The 20324-nt window shown below is 42.8% G+C and overlaps 2 pseudogenes; both read left to right on the top strand.

The window, feature by feature from the left end:
* Positions 1 to 5360: 5360 nt before the first annotated feature.
* On the top strand, positions 5361 to 10009 carry LOC130685019 (olfactory receptor 1102-like; annotated as a pseudogene).
* A 9225-nt stretch (positions 10010 to 19234) lies between these two features.
* LOC130684850 (olfactory receptor 8H1-like) lies at positions 19235 to 20112 on the top strand (annotated as a pseudogene).
* The last annotated feature ends 212 nt before the right edge of the window (positions 20113 to 20324 follow it).

Genomic DNA, 20324 nt, shown 5'->3' with positions numbered 1-20324 from the left:
GGAGAAGCTATTTCTGGACAAATATCTCTTTACTCTGTGGCTGAAACCATGTGGAATGCGATGATCCATTTTTCACAATGAACCATATTACATTTTAAAGGGTGATACTATCATAAGAGTAATTATGTACATCAGGAGAGAATTAAAATATAAGAAAACTCAAAGAACAAAATGAAAGCAAATCAAGACTTGTAACATTTTGATGAATTTCTTCCAATCATTTTCTTTTGTTAGTATAGAGCTTATTTGTGTGCCTATAGATTTGCATAATTATTATCATACTGTATATTCAATACCCAATCCTCATTTCATAACTAACAAGCCTTTCTGTTCTCCTTTTACACTCTATAAAATAAGGTAAAATAATATAAAATGCAAGCACACCTGAAGGGCCCCCACCCATAAGATGGCGAACTTCCTGCTTCTCTTCCTGGTCCTTGGTTCCCACCGGCGCCACCTGAAGCCCAATCACCCCTCTCCCCCCTCCCAATCCCAGCACCTGGCCAATAGCCACCAGCCCCGTAGAAGTGACACCTCAATCAGCTCATGCCCCTTCCTATATAACCCAGCACCTTTCCCTAATAAAGCGGAATTCTCCGGTGAATTGCTGCTGTGTGTCGCTCCTTCCTTTCATTGGTGCCGAAACCCGGTAGACGGGACACCCCAACTGGGCCCCATCTTCCCCCCGACACCAGCAGCAGCTTGTCCTCGTCCTCTTTTTCCGGCGCTGGCTCCTCACACTCACCACTCCTCTCTGGCCTTTGGGTAAGTTTTCCCCCTAGAGCGGGCCGCTCTTCCCCGACGAGGAGGGAGCTCTCCCCGCCTTAGGCCTTCATGGCTGCGGCGGACCCTCAGGCCCCCCTGCAACAGCCATAAACGCACTCACCGCTCCTTCCATTAGTGCCGAAACTTTTTAAGCAAAATTTCCCCAGGGTGGGCCACTCTCCCCCGAGCTATCGCAGCGCCATTGACCGTGATCGTCCAGCAAGGACCTGACGCTCGGGGACGAGGAGGGAACTGTCCCCGCCTCCGGCCTTCACGGCTGCGGCGGACCCTCAGGCCCCCCTTCAACAGCCATAAACAAGGTGACTCTTTTGTAGATGAGAACGCTCCCTTTCCCCCTCTCTTCCTCCTTCCATTCCTCCCGCTGAAAATTCCTACCACTAGGTACCTTGTGACTCCAGCACTCTTCCTTCTTAGAGAAGTCTGGGTGACGACCCACACTTCCTAAGAAACTCTGACTCATATACGAGTTTCCGCAGACCCCCAAGGATCACCGGGAATGCCCTTTGTCTCCTTGCCGTCTGCTCCCAGTCCGAGGGTCTCCATTCGTCTTCCCCTGTTTGTCTCCTTCTCTGTCCTTTAGCCATGGGAGCCTCCTCATCCCTCCCTGAAAGTTCACCTCTTGAATGCCTGCTCAAGCATCTACCCACCCTCTCCCTGACGCCTGATATAAAACCAAAACTTCTCCGCAAATACTGCTCCCAAGTTTGGCCGACATGCCCCCTAGACAATAACAACCAATGGCCCGCAGGGGGAGCTCTTGATCCTAACATCACTCGCGATCTCTTTAGCTACTGCCAGCGCCTGAAAAAATGGAAGGACATTCCCTACATCGAAGCTTTTCGCCTCCTAGCTCAAAATCCCGGCCTGTGCACCACCTGTTCCCCGCCCCAAGTTCTCCTAGCCTGCAGGCCGCCTCCCTCCCCTCCACACACTCCCAGTCCCTCTTCCATTACCTTTGACTCAGCCAATGAACCTCCGCCATACAGGCTTCCTCCTTCAGCCCCTCCCCCTCCTACAACCCCTCCGCCCTCTTCCGCCACCGCCGCCTCCACCTCCTCCCCCGCAGAAGCCTCCCGCCCACTCCCTTCCCCCTCCTCTCCTACAACAGCCCCTCCCCCTTCCTCCACCACCATCTCCTCCCCCACCTCACTCCCTCCGCCTTCGTCCCCCTCTCCTTCCCCCCACCCCGCAGATCGAGCCTGAGCCTTTCAGCCCCCCTCTAACTAAGTCCCAGGAGCCTCCTCCATCTTTGCCCCCATCACCTGTTTCTCCCCCACAGACTGAGTCAGAACCCTTCAGTCCCCCTCTGACTCAGTCCCGAGGGCCTCCCAAAATTATCGCCCCCCTTCGGGAGGTAGCAGGATCCGAAGGCATCATGCGCGTTCACGTCCCTTTCTCCTTAGGAGATCTAGCCCAACTTGAGAAACACCTAGGTTCCTTTTCCACTGATCCCACAACATATATCAGGGAGTTTCAATGGACCCTCCAGTCATACAGCCTCACACATCATGACATTTTCATGCTCCTGGCCAATATCCTCCTTCCTGAAGAGCTTAGATGAGTTTGGGACTTCGACCAAACGCACACTACCGAAACCCACAGGACTGACCCCACCTATCGCCCTGGCCCCACCGCTGTCCCTGAACAAGACCCACACTGGGATTATAACACAGCCATGGGTCTCCGCTCTCTAGATATCTTCGCATGCTGCTTAATAGCAGGTCTGAAAAAGGCAGCTCGTAAAGTAGTCAATTTTCAAAAGCTCCAAGACACAATTCAAAGGAGGGAGGAAACTCCCTCCAAGTTCTTAGAGAGACTCACTCAAGCCCTATTACAGTGTACCAGCCTAGACTCAGAAACACCTGATGGAAGACATGTCCTTATGACATACTTCCTAGCTCAAAACTACCCCGACATTAAATCTAAACTCAAAAAGTTAGAACAGGGCCCCGCTACCCCACAGACTGAGATCCTAACAGTGGCCTTTAAAGTCCTCCATAACCAGGAGGAGGAGAAAGAACGCTGTAAACAAAAGGCTGATCAGGCCAATTTCCAAATGTTGGCCCAGCTGATAAAACCACAAACTGGGCGCCCCTCTACAAACAAGCCCCCCCAGGAACTTGTTTCAAGCGCAGAAAAGAAGGACATCGGTCAAGGGCGTGCTCCTCCCCCAGAACTCCTGCCACCCCATGCCCCAGATGCTACAAAAAGGGCCACTGGGGGTCTGATTGCCCAACCACTCGAAGGGGAGGCTGGACGAACAACCCCTATCCTAAACCCACCATAGTGGGGCTGACAGAAGAAGATTGATGGGGCCCAGGGGCTTCTCGCCTGACCATTTCCATCACCAAGAAGGAGCCCAGGGTTACTTTAATAGTAGATGGTCGCCCCATATCCTTCCTCCTAGATACAGGAGCCACCTTCTCAGTCTTGCGAGAATACCGGGGCCCTGCCACACCTGCCATTACTCCTATAGTTGGGGTAGGAGGTAAACAGATTTTCCCATTAACCCCACCCCCCCTTTTTGCACAATCCAAGACAATCCCATACCTTTCTCCCACTCCTTCCTGGTTATGCCCCAGTGTCCCATCCCTTTACTAGGACGGGACATCCTTTCTCTCCTCCACATTTCCATAACTATATCCACTCCCACAGCCCCCAGTACTCCCTTTCTGATGGCCCTCATAGCCGACGACCCCCCTATACCCAATGAAAGCTCCAGTTCCGCCCTCATACATCCTGTAAATCCCAAATTTTGGGACATTACAAACCCCTCCAAGGCTCTATGTCCTCCTGCCTCTATCAAATTACGTGACCCCTCTCAGTATATCTGTCAGGCCCAATACCCCCTAACCACTTCAGCCCTCATAGGCCTCCAACCCATCATTCAAGATCTTTTAAACAAAAATTACCTCAGACCCACTCACTCCCCATTTAATACCCCCATATTAGCTGTTAAAAATCCAACGGATCTTTCTGCCTTGTCCAAGACCTTCGCCTCGTCAACATGGCCGTTGTCCCTATCCATCCCTTAGTTCCAAATCCATACACCCTTTTATCGTGGATCCCTGCCTCAGCCTCCCACTTCTCAGTCCTAGATCTCAAGGACGCATTTTTTTTTATCCCTCTGGATCCCTCCTCCCAAGATTTTTTCGCCTTCACCTGGACAGACCCATACACAAGACATTCTGAACAACTCACTTGGACAGTTTTTCCACAAGGCTTCTGAGATAGTCCCCATATTTTTGGACAGGTCCTAGCTCAGGACCTCAAACAGTTTCATCATGATCACTCCAAGTCCACCTTATTACAATACATGGATAATCTTCTACTCTGCAGTCCCTCGTGGGAACAGTCTCAACTTGACACTGCCTCCCTACTTAACCTTCTAGCTTCCAGAGGTTACTGGGTATCCCCCCCAGAGCTCAAATCTCTTCCCCTTCTGTCACTTACCTTGGATTCCTTCTATCTCAACAAAGAAAGTCCATTACCTTAGACAGAAAAGAGCTCCTCTCTGACCTGCCTGTTCCCAAAACCAAGACAGAAATCCTTTCCTTTCTGAGCCTGGCTGGGTATTTTAGAGTGTGGATCCCTAACTTCTCCCTGTTGGCAAAACCCTTATATGACCTCAGCAAGGGCCCCCCGAAGAACCATTATCCTCCTCACCCCGACACTCTTTCATTAAGCTCCGTCAAGCCCTTGTGGAACCCCAGCTCTCCATCTTCCTGATTTGTCAAAGCCCTTCTCATTATACATTCATGAGAGGTCCATTCAAGCTCTAGGAGTCCTAGGCCAACATTATGGCCCATCCTTTGCCCCAGTAGCTTATCTTTCCAAGCAATTAGACCCCACATTTCAGGGATGGGCCCCCTGCCTACGTGCATTAGCTGCTGGACAGCTCTTGCAGAAGGAAGCTCAGAAACTGACATTCGGGGCACCCCTTACCATTCTGTCCCCACATCACCTAAAGGATCTCTTAACCTATAAAAGTTCACAGATTCTCCCTCCCTCCAGACTACTGACCTTACTGTATTCTTTCCTTCAAAATCCAGAAATTTATTTCCTCCCATGCCAGCCCTTGAATCTGGCCACTCTTCTTCCTCTACCCTACTCTCCTCATACTCCCTCGCATGATTGCTTGGAAACCCTTCACAACTTCCTTCCGTACCACTCCACGATCTCCAAAGTAGCCCTCTCACACTCCGACCTCATCTGGTTTACTGCTGGGTCATCGTTTAAACATGAGGGCACCCATTATGCAGGATACGCAGTAGTCTCCCTCAAAGACGTCATCGAGGCACGAGCCCTACCCCCCAGTACAACCAATCAACAGGCCGAACTCATTGAAGCCACCAGAGCTTGCACTCTGGCCCGGGACACATCTCTCACACTGTACACTGACTCCAAATACATATTCCACATTCTCTTGTCTCCCGCGGCAGTATGGAAAGAACGAGGCCTCCTCACCACAAAAGGAAATTCCATCACTAATTCAGCCTTAATTACTAAACTTCTAAAGGCTTCACAACTCCCACACCGACTGGGCATAGTCCACTGCAAATCACATCAAAAGGATGACTCCCCCATTAGAAGAGGTAAGAACAAAGCTGACAGAGAAGCCCGGTCGATTGCCCTATCAGAAGAAGCACCACACAACGATCCGTCTGCCCTTGAGATTTTAGCCTTATCACAAGACACCCTCTGTTCCCAGGACAAAGAGTCCCTCTTCCGTTTCTTACACAATCTATTCCATCCTAGCCCCCAATCCTTGATCCATTTTTTACAATCCTTTTTTTCTCTCTCTCCTGAAGACAAAACCCTACTTAAACAAATCACCCACAGGTGCACCATTTGCCAACGCACTAACCCTAATACCCCCCTCAAGGCCCGACCCTTCCCTGCTCATCAAGCACGGGGTAATGTTCCCGCTGCAGATTGGCAAATAGACTTCACTAACATGCCCCCCATATGGCGCACCAGATACCTACTCGTGTTAGTAGATATATTTTCAGGATGCGTCGAGGCTTTCCCCATCACTAACAAACGAGCATCCGCAGTTGCCTCTATCCTCCTCACCCAGATCTTTCTAGGTTTGGGTTGCCCACTTCCCTCCAATCAGATAACGGCCCTGATTTCACTGCCCAAATCATTCAGAACCTCTCCAAGTCCCTCTCACTCCACTGGCATCTACACTGTCCTTATCGACCACAGGCTTCGGGAAAAGTAGAAAGAGCCAATAGGACTCTAAAAGACATCCTGACCAAACTATCTCTAGAACTACACCTTGACTGGGTTCGCTTACTTCCCTTAGCTCTACTCCACATTCGGGCCCTCCCAAAGAATCCTTCCTTCTTGTCACCCTTTGAGATCATGTACAGCCGCCCAATTCTACCCCCAGGGCTCCCTTCCCACAAAGGACTGATTCCTTCCAATATAGCCCTTCCGCTACTCTCTCTCCTCCGCACCGAATTGTGGAAATATCAGGATTGGCTCCTTCCTGATCCATCCGCCTCCCAAAACCCTCCTGTCTTACAGCCCGGCCAACTAGTGTTTTACAAGCCGCCAGAGGATCAGCCCTCTCTCACCCCAAAATGGGAAGGTCCACACCCAGTTATTCTCTGCACCCCCTCAGCCGCCAAGCTGTCACTGCCTGATAACTCTGTCACCTCTTGGATTCATATCTCCAGGTTGAAACCAAACACCCAAGACCCACCTTCTCTGGACACCCAAGACCCATCAGTCACAACCCAGAGTCCTTCGGATACAGCCCAAGACGCTGTCTACTCTACCACGCTTCATCCCTCTGATCCCTTGAAACTCCGCATCTCCCATTCATCCCCTTTGCCATCCATACCTGAATCATAACTTTTTCCTCCTTTACTGCTCTCTCGCTTTTTTCCCTCATTCCTATTGTCTTCCCCGCCATCCCAGCCTCCTTTGTATGGCGATTCAAAGTCAGACAGACTTACACACAGCATCAAACAAAAATTACTGCCCACATTGCCACATCAGACTGCCCTCTGAAAGGCTGCTCCGAGACTTTATACCTCCACTTTCCTCCCTCCACCGAAGTGTTCACTAGCAGCTACCTTTATTCTCCCTATCTCTGCTTCCTCTATGATCAAAAACAAGCCTATTGCAGGCGATGGCCAGACACCTACGGGGATGTCCCTACTGGTCCTGCACCATTCACTACATGGGTAACTCCTGGTACCCACAGTATTACTCCTCCAACCATTTCATAAAATATCCTAACAGCTCATTCTCCTTATCAATCCCAGATCCCTGGGACTCTCAATGAGCTGCCGGAGTCACAACCTCAGTTTACTACGGGGGGGTCCTCGACCCCCCACGGTACCCTTCATATCTCTCGAGAGTATGTTCCCTCTCATTCCCAGATCTCTCAAGTTGCATCAGATATCGGACATTACGAAAAAGTCATTATCCAAACTCTTGAAGGCGCCTCTTCATCTTCTTACCCCCGCCCCTCTTCCAATTCCTCCTACTCTTGGTTACAGCTTATTCAGGACACCACCATCTTTCTCAACCACACCCTTAACACCACCAATTGTTTCTTGTGCGCATCACTACAGCGCCCACTGCTAACCGCCGTGCCCCTTAACATTTCCAATTACTCCTTTCATGCAGGACAACCCTTTCATCCCCTGGCAGACATACCCCTATGGGAACCAGAATACGCAAACAATCTCACCATCCACCACTGTGTAGGCCCAACCCCTCCCACCTCCAGCACACTTCACTGTCTCTCTATCTACACCCCTACCTCCGGCTCTAAGACTTTTACGCAACCGGGACACTTCTTTTGGTGTAATGGCAGTCTTTTCAACTCACTGCCTCCCAACTCCAGCACACCCTGCATTCTCATCACCCTAATCCCACAGCTTACACTTTACAGCATGGCAGAATTCCTTGAGCTCCAACCTCCCTTGCCCTTGCGCACAAGAAGGGCTGCTTTCCTTCCCATTATGGTCGGTATTTCCCTAGCCACCTCAGCCATTGGGGCAGGATTTTCAGGGGGAGCCTTGGGTCACTTTCTATAGGCAATTAGAGATCTCAACGCTAAACTTGAGGGAGCCCTGACATTCACCACCGATTCCCTGGCCTCTCTCCAAAGACAGGTCACTTTGCTAGCTAAGGTCACCCTTCAAAACTGGCAGGCCTCAGATCTGCCTACAGCTGAAAAGGGCGGCACCTGCGTCTTCCTTCGGGAAGAGTGCTGCTATTACATCAACGAATCCGGCATTGTAGAAACTGACATTACCAAACTCACTGACCTTGCCTCCAGCCTCCACTCTGCTTCCAATTCCAACCCATTCTCTTCAATACTAACAAACCCCTTCCTCACCTGGCTGTGGCCCATTGCAGGCCCCATAATAATCATTCTCCTTGCCTGTCTCTTCTTGCCTTGTATAATAAAGTTTATCAAAACCCAAGTTGGTAAAATCTCTAATCAAACTTTCAACCAGCTTTTACTCAGGAACTACCAGCTTTTAGCCACAGAAGATCCCTCACCCTCACGTAACCTCTTCAGCACATGCTGAGATGGACCCTTCTCTCCGCTGGAAACTGTTCCTGGAAACAATGGCCGCAGACGCCTGGCTTCTGGCACCCGTATCCTCCTGGCACCATTGGAATCAACAAGTCCTCGACCTATGGTTACAAGGAACCTTCATTGATTTCCAACCTGAAGAAGTCCACATCTACTCGTCCTTACTGTGGGGAGTCCTATCAACCCTTTCCTCCCAGTCCTCAATCCCTCACTCCCTTCTCTGCCCCCGTTCAGCAGGAAGCAGTCAGAGAGAAAGCAACGTCCACAACCCCATAGAGGAGAAAGGGGGGAATGAAGGGCCCCCACCCATAAGATGGCGAACTTCCTGCTTCTCTTCCTGGTCCTTGGTTCCCGCCGGCACCACCTGAAGCCCAATCACCCCTCGCCCCCCTCCCAATCCCAGCACCTAGCCAATAGCCACCAGCCCTGTGGCAGTGACACCTCAATCAGCTCATGCCCCTTCCTATATAACCCAGCACCTTTCCCTAATAAAGCAGAATTCTCTGGTGAATTGCTGCTGTGTGTCGCTCCTTCCTTTCAACACCAAAATAGTAAGACCAGTTGCACCGACATTTTATATACTTTATGAAGATCTTCAATTTTCCCTCATGAGGTGGCAACATTCATAATGTATCTGGAGTCACCATGTATATACTGAAGGGCTTCACAGATGAGCTTGAATTGCAGACAATTTGATTCATCCTGTTTTTAGCCATGTACCTCTTTGCTATGTAGGGAAACCTGGCTTTGGCTTTATAGGTCAGTGGGGATTCCTGACTCCAAAAACCATGTACTCTTTTCTCAGTGTGCTTTCACTTATCTTAGTGTGCTCTGACCTATCGGTGCCTGCTTCTCCTCAGTAATTACCTCAGATATGTCAGCAGATTTTGTGTCAAAGAATAAAACCATTTGGTTCCTTGGATGTGCAGCACAGATGCTTCTCCCTGTTACTTGTGGATCCGCAGAGGGCTTTCTCCTTGCTGCAATGGTATATGATTCCTATGTAGCAATCTGCACCCATCTCCTGTATGCAGTGAGCATGTCTCCCCGAGTCTGTGTGTCCCATATCATTGCTTCCTGTGTTGGTGGCAGCCTGCATGCTTCTGTACACCTAGTGGACACATTTAGCCACTCCTTCTGAGCATCTAATAAAATCAGACATGTCTTCTGTGACATCCCTTGTCTCCTGGATATTTCTTGCTCTGACACTCACACAAGCCAGCTTCTGCTCTTCTACTTTGGGGGGTGGGCACTGAGACAGTCACTACCCTGATTGTGCTGATCTGCTATGGCTTCATTCTGTTAGCGATTCTGAGCATTCATTCTGTTGAAGGGAGACAAAAAGACTTTTCTACATGTGGCTCTCACCTAACTGGAGAGATAATTTATCAGGGAACGATCCTCTTCATGTATGTGAGACCAAGTTCCAACCGTGCTTCAGACCATGACACGATGGTGTCAGTATTTCACACCGTTGTGATTCCCTTGCTAAATCCCATCATCTACAGCTTGAGGAACAAAGATGTAAAAAAAGGCAATGATAAGAGTGTGTCAGAAAAATTGGTTTATCAACTACTTCTATTTTTTACACTAAACATTAAACAGAAACAATTTAAGAATGATGTACATTGTGTCAATATCAAGAAGTTATGATATAAATGGTTTGCTTTAGTTTGTTAATGTCTTTTTATTCTTCTTGAACATTTTTAAGTAAAGACCATGACTAAAGGCTGCAATGCTCTGAGTCAGCATCCAGTGTACGGGGCTGTTTCTCCCAGAGCCAGGGCCCATGGGTCCAGGATCAAGGGGTAAGAATGGTGGTGGCACTTCTCACTGTTACTCCTAGGGACCCACTCAAAATTTTGCTTCCTGTATCCACAACCTTCCATTCTCAGGATCAAAGATTAAAGGATGCAATGAAAAATATTTTAAGGGATACTATTTCATAAGAAGGTAAAATTTTAGCATTGAATGAAACTAAAAAGAATGTTGGGTGTCATTTTATTGTTCAATCATTAGATCTAGAAAAGGAAATGACTTTGTTTTATTAAGTTTTTATACACGTTATACAGTAAATCATTAATCAGTCCCTCAGTGCAGCATTTTACAAAATTTAAATTGTATCATGTTTGTACCTCTGACTATGCTTATACTGATCCATATTCAATATTCAGTTGTACACACACTGCTATTAGTTTATATAACTTGGATTTCCACTTTTCTATTCGAAAATGAAAATGTTTGAGGCCAGAATGTATATGCAAATTTCATCTAAAAAGAGAAAACTTATTTTCAGAAACACATAACTATTCATGTGGTAGACTAAATTTTATGTTATAAAAAAAATCAAGGTTTCCAACCGACATGTTCTTAAAGGTGCTTTGATGTTTATGATTTTGGGGGAAGAATTTTCTGTTGGAATGAACTATCTTTATCAAAAGTGTTCCTTAAAGTACATCTCTTAGAAAAATCAAAAGATTTTCAGTATTCTGGAATCACTTTAGTTTTCTACCATTCAAATCAGCATTTCAAACTGATGAAATAAGGGTGGTTGGAATAGTCCTATCTACTAAATAATTTCAATTATTCTTTAAAGGCCATCTGTAAGACAAATTTGGCAATTGTTTTTCCAACATGAAAACCTCAACTTTCTTTCACAGTGGATGTGCACAAAGTGCTAGATGAATCTTCTTCAGCAATGGAGAATGCAAAAGAGAAAAACATCTGGGAGAAAACAATTCAACAATATAAAGCAACCTGGGTACCAGCATTACCTTGTGAAAAAAAGAGACATTCACAAACATAAGTTACCTAAACTGTGCAACTTATAACCAAGGATATTTTATTATTTGTTGAGCAGCTCTGTTTACAGGATAGCCTGTACTCTGACTACTAAAGATTTTCTCTCCAGCGCAATACCAGCATCTGATAAATTGTTTTCTCTTTTACAGAGTTATTCTCTCTGTAAGTTGCACTGTACCTATATTTTTGAGAAAATTTAGCTAGTATTGCGAAGATCAGACTGTCCTCTGTCAGCAACATTGGAAAACGTCTACCAGCAAATAAATGTTTCAAAAGCCCTTAGTGTTTTTCTTAATGCCTTCTTTAATATAATAAGGGACTCTATTTTTTCAACTGTAATAATAGTAGTATTCTTAGAATGATGATGAAGAATGTGAACTCTAGAGTTGGACTGACTAGTTTCAAATGTGAGGTTGTTTTGGACCAGTGAACTCTACTAAAGGCTTAGTTTTTATTCAGTGTCCTGAGAAGTCTTGCAGGATGTGTGAAGAAAGCGACAGGCTCCAGCGCACTGCATGCCAGCACCACTCCAGCTCTTCCACTGAAATTAGAGTCAGAAGGACAAGGTCACACAGAGAGACAAGCCAGGAAACTGCAGTGCTAATTCTAAGACTGAGATGATGGATCCAGGGCCAGGGTGGCAGCAGAGAAAGAGCTGAGAAGTAGTCAGACTCTGAACAGATTCTGTATTTAGCACAGCATGCCAATTGGCTGGATATGAGGCATGTGTGATAGAGGGAGAAACCCAGGACCATGTCTGTCTGAAGAAGGAGAAAGATCGCTTTCGCTTTCCATGATGTGGGATTATCATGTAGGCATCGCTAGTACTACATTGATGTTATCTCGTGAAGATAAACTATGTTTATTATATATCTAAAGCCCTTTGACTATTACCTGGAACTTGGTAAGCACCCTATAAAATATGGCATTACCGTATCTATCAATTGTTTGGAAGTAAACACGGCTGTTCATATTTTAGTCATGCTCTATTCTAGTCTTAATTTATTTTCAGGTTTATATGAAAGGGCACTTGGGTTTTGCACCATAATCAAGAAGTGTATATCCTAAATTACAACAGACTACATCATACATGAAATATTATACTCACTAATATAATAGGGAAATTACAGGCCAAAAGCAGGTAGTTCACACCTTTCATATTGATCCTCATACAGCTAAAAATAACATTACATACATGCTTTCTAAATTATAGTATGAAGTATATAGATTAACTTAATATAATTAAAAGTTAATTTTATTTGCCTTGTCTTACTGTAAATAGAATTTGATTAAATTTAATTACCATTTACCTCACTATTTCCTTAAATTCATGGATCTGTTGACTATCTTTGCCAACATTAACCAAAATAATATATTTCCTATCATAGAAATAGACATGAATGAAAGCAAGCTGAAATCATAGTCATAAAGAATGAAGAGCCTGAAAATGCTTAAAATGACACAATGTGTATACAAGAAGATATGAGCCAAAAAAAATGCATTATTCGACAATACATATTGATCAAATATTTACTTTAAATTCCAGCACCAACAAATAGCATTAGCTATATAGACACTAAATAATATGGACACCAAAGGAAAAATAATTCATAATATTTTGAAATGACATTGACATATAATCAGGGAAATTTAAAAATACATGAGGTAGAATATAATCCATTCTTAAAAGAAATGAGTCTTTATTGACAGTTTTGGATTAGTGGAAAACTAAACTTTTAACTCCTAAAGGAGAATTTTCACTTTTGCACTTTAAATATTTAAAAAGTATTTAAAGAGTAGTCAGATATAGTTTTGCGAAGAAAAAACCAATAGTTTAAAAATATAAATTTTATTGCATCATTGCTTGAAGAAATCTAACTGGTTACAAAAGATCAAACAAACAAAAATCAAAGACTTGGAAAGCAGAAAAATATGTTCTTCAACAAATTTGAAAAGCAGAGAAAATTGAAACTGCAATTCCAGATTATAGAGGAAAAATTTTAAGGGGAATAATAGCATTTACTTAACTAAAGTTTACAAGTTGCCACAAAATCTGAATTCATTGTTAAGTCTTAGTTTTAAAACTCATCTTTGTTAAAAATTTTGAAAGAAATGAGTCAAGCATATATTTCAAGCATTTATTTGTAATGGCCATAACAAACCCATAGAAATTAGGAAAAAGGCAATGATTTTTAAACATATATAGAATTTCAACAAAAGCAGTTTTACTGAAGCTTGTTGATCCAATGGAAAAATAAGGTTGTAAAATATTTAGTTGGTAACCACCAAAGAGATATTTCTCTATAGAGATTTTTAAATTGATGAATTTACAACATTTCAGGTACAAAGCATGGCAAGATGGATCCTGGTATTTCCCATGTACCAAGAACACATTCACCTCAGGTTTCAACAACAAAGGAATTATCAAATTGGCATGAACTTGTAAGTGTATGCAGAAAGCTGCAAAAACTTACATAGAAAATAAATGCTCCTTATATTTGTAAGACATGAACGTACACACATCATTATAGGTCTAGAGGAACATATACTAAATCACTAGTTACTGTGAAGGCATTTCTAATCCTTAATCTTTTCAATATTTTCCAGGTGTCTCCAATGCTAACAAATACCATTCTAAATCTGAAATTATGAAGTGCTACATTCTCCAGAAGTATTGTGCATTCATCAATGAAATTAATCTCGCACATGTCCAAATGACCAAACCAATTTACAAAATGCAAGTGAATATTCTTTAAAATATAATCATTGTGCATTTGTCAATTAAATTGATCTTTGTCATATACAAACATCAAAAAGAATTTACAAAAGGCAAGTGATATTCTTTAAGAAAAAATCTTGTGCATTAAAAATTTTGCAGAAATATAAATCTTCTGATGATTGTGGCCAGTATTTATTAGTAGTGCCTCAAATGCTTTAGATCCATTATTTGATTTAATCTTTACAATCACTCTGTGGACCTGGAATTACTATTTATTTTGTGCAGTTGAGAAAACTCAGGCTTAAATTTCAGAAGTTATTAAGGGTTTTACAGCTAAAAAGGTAGCAGACCTAGAACCTAAATCCTGGAATGTTTGGAACCAAAGCAAGTGTTTGTCTTCACTCTGCCATTTTTTCTCTAAAAAATATATGAACCAACTTCTGAAATTGTTATCATTTTGCTAAAATGAAGTTTATTTGCTTAAATTCCCAGAAATTAGAATATGTGTGAGACCTTGTAGGATATACTATAAATCATGACAATTAATACTTTTGAGAGTCATTTGCCCTTAAAAACATATATTTAGACTGTATGTTTAAAACATAATTTCATGGATTCCGATTACAGTGTAGATTTTGTAAAGACGTATTCCCAGAAATGTCCAAGATCATATTTAGTAAAGGATGACTCAACAGAAAAACAAATTAAAGGATTCAATTGCTTTTGGTGAGAAAACAAGGAAACATATAAAGGGAAGAAAAAAATGTCTTACAAGTTTAGCATCACTATTATTTTAATGGCCTGGAGGCCTCTCTCTTCCATATGATTTTAATGAGAGCAATTTTCACTTCTTTGTTCCTAAGACTGTAAATGTGTGGATTCAGCATGGGGAATAACGATTTTGTAAAACACAAGCTACTTGATCCTTTCCCAAAGAGTAGGACTTAATTGGTTTTAAGTAAGTGAACATCATAGTGCCGTAAAAGATGGTGACTCCCAGGAGACTGGACGCACAAGTAGAGAAGACTTTCTGCTTCCCTGAAGTGGAAGTAATTTTCAGGATGGTAGACAGAATAGACACATAGGACACAGATATTGTGATAAGAGACACCATTAGAGTGGAACCAGCACCAATGAATATCATCATATCGATGTCATATGTGTCAGTGCAAAACAGGCTACAATTGGGGATGTGTCACAGAAAAAGTGATGGATTACATTGGTCAGAAAATGCAATCTGCTCACAGAAAGCACATTGACAGTGGCATTCATAAATCCAATGAAGTAGAACCCCAAGATAAGGGCACAGCAGAGCCTTGTGGACATAATGATGGGGCAGTGGAGGGGGGGTTGCAGATGGCTACATAGCGATCATAGGACATTGAGGAGAGAAGAAAACATTCAGTGGCACTCAAGAATACAAAAAAGTACATCTGGGTGAAGTAACTCATGTAGGATATATACTTGGTGGAAGTCAGTAAGTTCCCTAAGGTTTTAGGTGTGATGATGTTTGAATAAGTGAGGTCGAGAAATGACAGGTGACTGAGGAAGAAATACATGGGGGTGTGCAGCTGGACGTCCAGGCGGATCACCAGCACCATGCCTGCGTTCCCCAGCACTGTGATCAGGTACATCAGCAGGAACAGCAGAAAGAGAACCAGCTGGACCTCCGGGGAATCCGTCAGCCCCAGAAGGATGAAGTCTGTCACCTGCGTGGTATTCCTTCTGCCCATAGTGGTCAGCTGGTTGGAACTGCTGAGAAGTCAGCATTGATACTTAGCAGCAATGACTTCAGATAGGCTTTCATCTATATGAATGACATGACACATTTAGTTTAGTGTCATGTTGTTAGAAAGTGATAATAATGTGCTATTAAATCTTGGCTGTGATTCTACCAAGATATATTGACTCCTGAAAGCATTTTCCTAATACTGTCATCCTATTTACCTTTAAGTTCAGCAAATGTGAGAAAATAGGCTAGAGATACAATAAACAATGATAGTGCATTATTTCTCATCATTTTGTTTCCAATATACATGACAGTTAATATACATGGCAAATAAATTTCAAGTTATATGAGTTTACTGGAGTGTATCAAACCTATAGGCCACATATTAATATCAATTTCATAAGATACAATGTTTTCCCAACTTGGGCATTCAAAATCATGTCTTTTAAATACTGTATTTTATAATACGCACATTACTTGTAGATCCTGATTCCATCAACTCTCTATTTCTGGTCCACAAACCCTGGCTTTTTTCCTGATAAGCTGTAAATGATAAGGATATGCATAATCTTCTTATAAGATACGCATTTTATTTGACCTTGATCAAAGCCCTCATCTTGAGAATAATACTTACTGTGAGCCATATTTGATAGGAAAAAATCCTTATTCCAAATTCCATATTATCTGTCTAGAAATTTGTCAACCTCACATGTTGCTCACAAATTAAATCTGAAAACCATTTGAGTCTAAACCTTCTGGAGTTTTCCTTGAGAGAACTTCTGTTTAAATTATAGGACATTCATGTTGTTTTATTCCGAGGTAGAAAGAAATGAACCCAGAACACTTTTATAGGTCTTGGCCAAATGGAACATTTGATCCAAAAGAATGTCAGGGAGCTACTGTGAACATAAGTGGAGTGGAATAACCATGCCTTTCATGCTGGTAATTCCAGAGCCCTTATGTTCTGGGGGTTGATGATCAGGCAACATTGAGTCATCCCTGGGACCAGTTTCCAAGGAAGATGGTTTGGCCTGTTTTGCTTGGCATGTTTCCAAGGATACAGGTTCAAGGGCTAATTGCAGCTCCCTTAGGTTTTCAGGAACTGGTTGCCTTTTCCCTTAAAGGCCACCCGATGGAGAGCCTGGGGGTTTGGTCCTCCTTTGTGAGGCCCTAAATTCTTGACTAGAATGGTGGAGATTCTATTACTGGAGAAACAGACTAAATATTTAGTCTAAGTAGTCTAAATAAATAGACTAAAATTTATTGAAATACCATGACCCTTGTTACATTAGCATTTGATAAAAACCATAATTTCAGTATAAGCATTGACAGGAGCCCCATCACTACCTTCCCCCAGAAAAGTTCATCAAATGATAAGTAGATCTTTTGAGGCATTACAAGGAAAATGTGGTGCAAGCTCCTCGGTTTGCTCTGGCAGTCACCTCATCCACCCAGAGAGCCATGCGGGTGCAACAGGGCTGACTCTTTTCATGTGCTTGTTCTGTATTTTATCTTATTCTTTTTTATCTATAAAAGGAGAACAGAAAGATCATTTGGTCATTGTAACCCCAGGGGGAAATATGTTCCCAGCCTGGGGCAAATAAACCTTTGACGCTGAAATCAATCAAAGGGAGAAGTAAAGTGGGAGAAACCCATTTATTGCTGACAAGCGCTTGTCTTCTCCTGCTCGACTGTGTCTCTTGCGACTGGGCTGCTAAGGCCCCAGCAAACCTCTCCCATCCTGCTGCGTGCTCACTCTCCACCTGCTTTGTAATCACCTACTGATACGGAGAGTGACTATTTCTCTCCACTCCTTGAAGTACGTATTGATATGGAGCTGCAGTAAGCCCAGGAGAGAGATGCTGCAAATATTGCAGTTTTACCTGCAGTCATGAAATGAGGATTAGATACTGTATATATGACATAATTTTAATAATTATGCAAATCTATAGGTACACAAACAAGCATTATATGAACAAAATAAATAATCAGGAGAGCTACATCAAAATGTTACAAGTTTTGATTTGTTTTCATTTTGTTCTTTGAGTTTTGTTATATTCTAATTTTCTCCTAATGGACATGTTTACTTCTATAATAACTTCCCCCTTTTAGAAATAAAAGTGTTTCATTGTAAAAAAAAAAATGGATCATTCTATTCCCGATGGTTTCAGTCAGAGTAAGGAGGTATTTCTCCAGAAATAGCTTCTCCACCATTCTAGTAAAAAATCACAAAGGAGGACAAACCCCCAGGCTCTCCACCATGTGGCCTCTAAGGGAAAAGGCAACAAGTTCCTGGAAACCTAAGGGAGCTGCAATTAGTCCTTCAACTTGTGTCCTTGGAAACACGCCAAGCAAAACAGGCCAATCCATCTTCCTTGGAAACTGGTTCCCCTGGAAGATCAAACTTTGCATGATCATCAATCCTCAGTAAATGAGGGGCCCTGGAATGACCAATGTGAGAGGCAAGGATACTCCGCTCCACTTATATTCACAGGAGCTCCCTGACATTCTTTTAGATCAAATTTTCCATTTGACCAGGACCTGAACAAAAGTTCTAGGTTGATTTCTTTTTACCTCAGAATAAAACAGAATGAACACACTAAAAATTAAACAGAACTTCTTCCAAGGAAAACAAATTTAATTTGTGAGCAATATTTGAGATTGACAATTTTCTAGAGAAATAATATTGGATTGAGGTTTTTTTCCCACCAACTCTGGCTCACAGTAAGTATTATTCTTAAGTCAAGATGGCTTTAAGTTAAGGTAAAATAAAATGGGACATTATCATACCAGGGGTATGCATACCCATATCATTTAGACCATACCAGCAGTAATGCCAGGATTTGTGGAATCAGAAATAGAGTTGATGGAATTGGGAACTACAATTAATGTTCATATTTTAGAAATACAGTATTAGGAAGATTTTGATTTTGAGTGGTCAAGAAAGGAAAACATCTTATGCTTTGCAATTAATATTAATTTATATGGTCCATACTTTTAATACATCCTTGTAAATTCACCTTGCTTGAAATTTCTTTGTTATGTATATTAAGTGCCATGTATACTGGAAACAAAAGGTAGGTAAATAATGCCCTAAAATTGTTTTCCTCTCTTTGTTTATTATATCTATAGTATATTTTCTCACATTTACTGAAATTGTATGTAAAAAGGAATACATTATGAAAATGCTTTCTGAAGCCTATCTATCTTGGTAGACTCATGGCCAGCATTTAATAGTTCTGACTCTGGATTAGTTTCTTAAACTGGACCCTTTTTTCATCTAAATAACATGGTTAATGGTGACATCTATGGCATTATATTCTCATGTGAACTAAATACATTACTAAAAGGAAGCCTTTACAACACGGTCAGGTTCATTCTAATTATGCCATATGTAAGCTATTATCATGTCATACTAAGTGTCAGTTTATGCACATTTCTATATTTGGCCATGAAATTAAGATTTTTTTATTAGTCATATTCTTTAAATCACTCATTATTATCGCTTTCTAGCAACATGACACTGATATAAATGTGCCATGATATTCATACAGACACAGGCCTCTCAGAAGTCACTGCTCCTAAGTATCAATGCCGACTTCTCAGCAGTTCAAACCAGCTGACCACTATGGGCAGAAGGAATACCACGCAGGTGACAGACTTCATCCTTCTGGGGCTGACGGATTCCCCGGAGGTCCAGCTGGTCCTCTTTCTGCTGTTCCTGCTGATGTACCTGATCACAGTGCTGGGGAACGCAGGCATGGTGCTGGTGATCCGCCTGGACGTCCGGCTTCACACCCCCATGTATTTCTTCCTCAGTCACCTGTCATTTCTCGACCTCACTTATTCAAACATCATCACACCTAAAACCTTAGAGAACTTACTGACTTCCGCCAAGTATGTTTCCTATGTGAGCTGCTTCACCCAGATGTACTTTTTTGTTTTCTTGGGAGCCACAGAATGTTTTCTTCTCTCTTCAATGGCCTATGATCGCTACGTAGCCATCTGTGACCCCCTCCGCTACCCTGTCATCATGTCCACAAGGCTCTGCTGCTCCCTCATCTTGGGGTCCTACTTCACTGGATTTATGAATGCCACAGTCAATGTGCTTTATGTGAGCAGATTGCATTTCTGTCACTCCAATTTAGTCCATCACTTTTTCTGTGATGTATCCCCAGTTTTAGCCCTGTCTTGCACTGACACGCATGACATCCAAATGATGATATTCATTGGTGCTGGTTCCACTCTAATGGCGTCTCTTATCACAATGTCTGTGTCCTATGTGTCCATTCTGTCTACCACCCTGAAAATTACTTCCAATGCAGGGAAGAGGAAAGCCTTCTCTACTTGTGCCTCCCATCTCCTGGGAGTCACCATCTTTTATGGGACTACAATATTCACTTATTTAAAACCAAGTAAGTCCTACTCTTTGGGAAAGGATCAAGTGGCTTCTGTGTTTTACACAATTGTGATCCCCATGCTGAACCCACTCATTTACAGTCTTAGGAACAAAGAAGTGAAAATTGCTCTCATTAGAATCATGCAGAAGAGAGAGGACTCCAGGCAATTAAGAGAACAATGATGCTAAACTTTTAAGACATTGTTTCTTTCCTTTGCTCTATTTCCTTGTTTTTTCTCCACAAACACTGAATCCTTTAATTTGTTTTTCTATGAAGTCATCCTTTACTTGACCAGTAAATTCTTGGACTTTCCAGGAA

This window comes from Manis pentadactyla, chromosome 9, assembly GCF_030020395.1.
Source record: "Manis pentadactyla isolate mManPen7 chromosome 9, mManPen7.hap1, whole genome shotgun sequence".
NCBI lineage: Eukaryota > Metazoa > Chordata > Mammalia > Pholidota > Manidae > Manis > Manis pentadactyla.
This window is presented reverse-complemented; position numbering and strand designations above follow the sequence as displayed.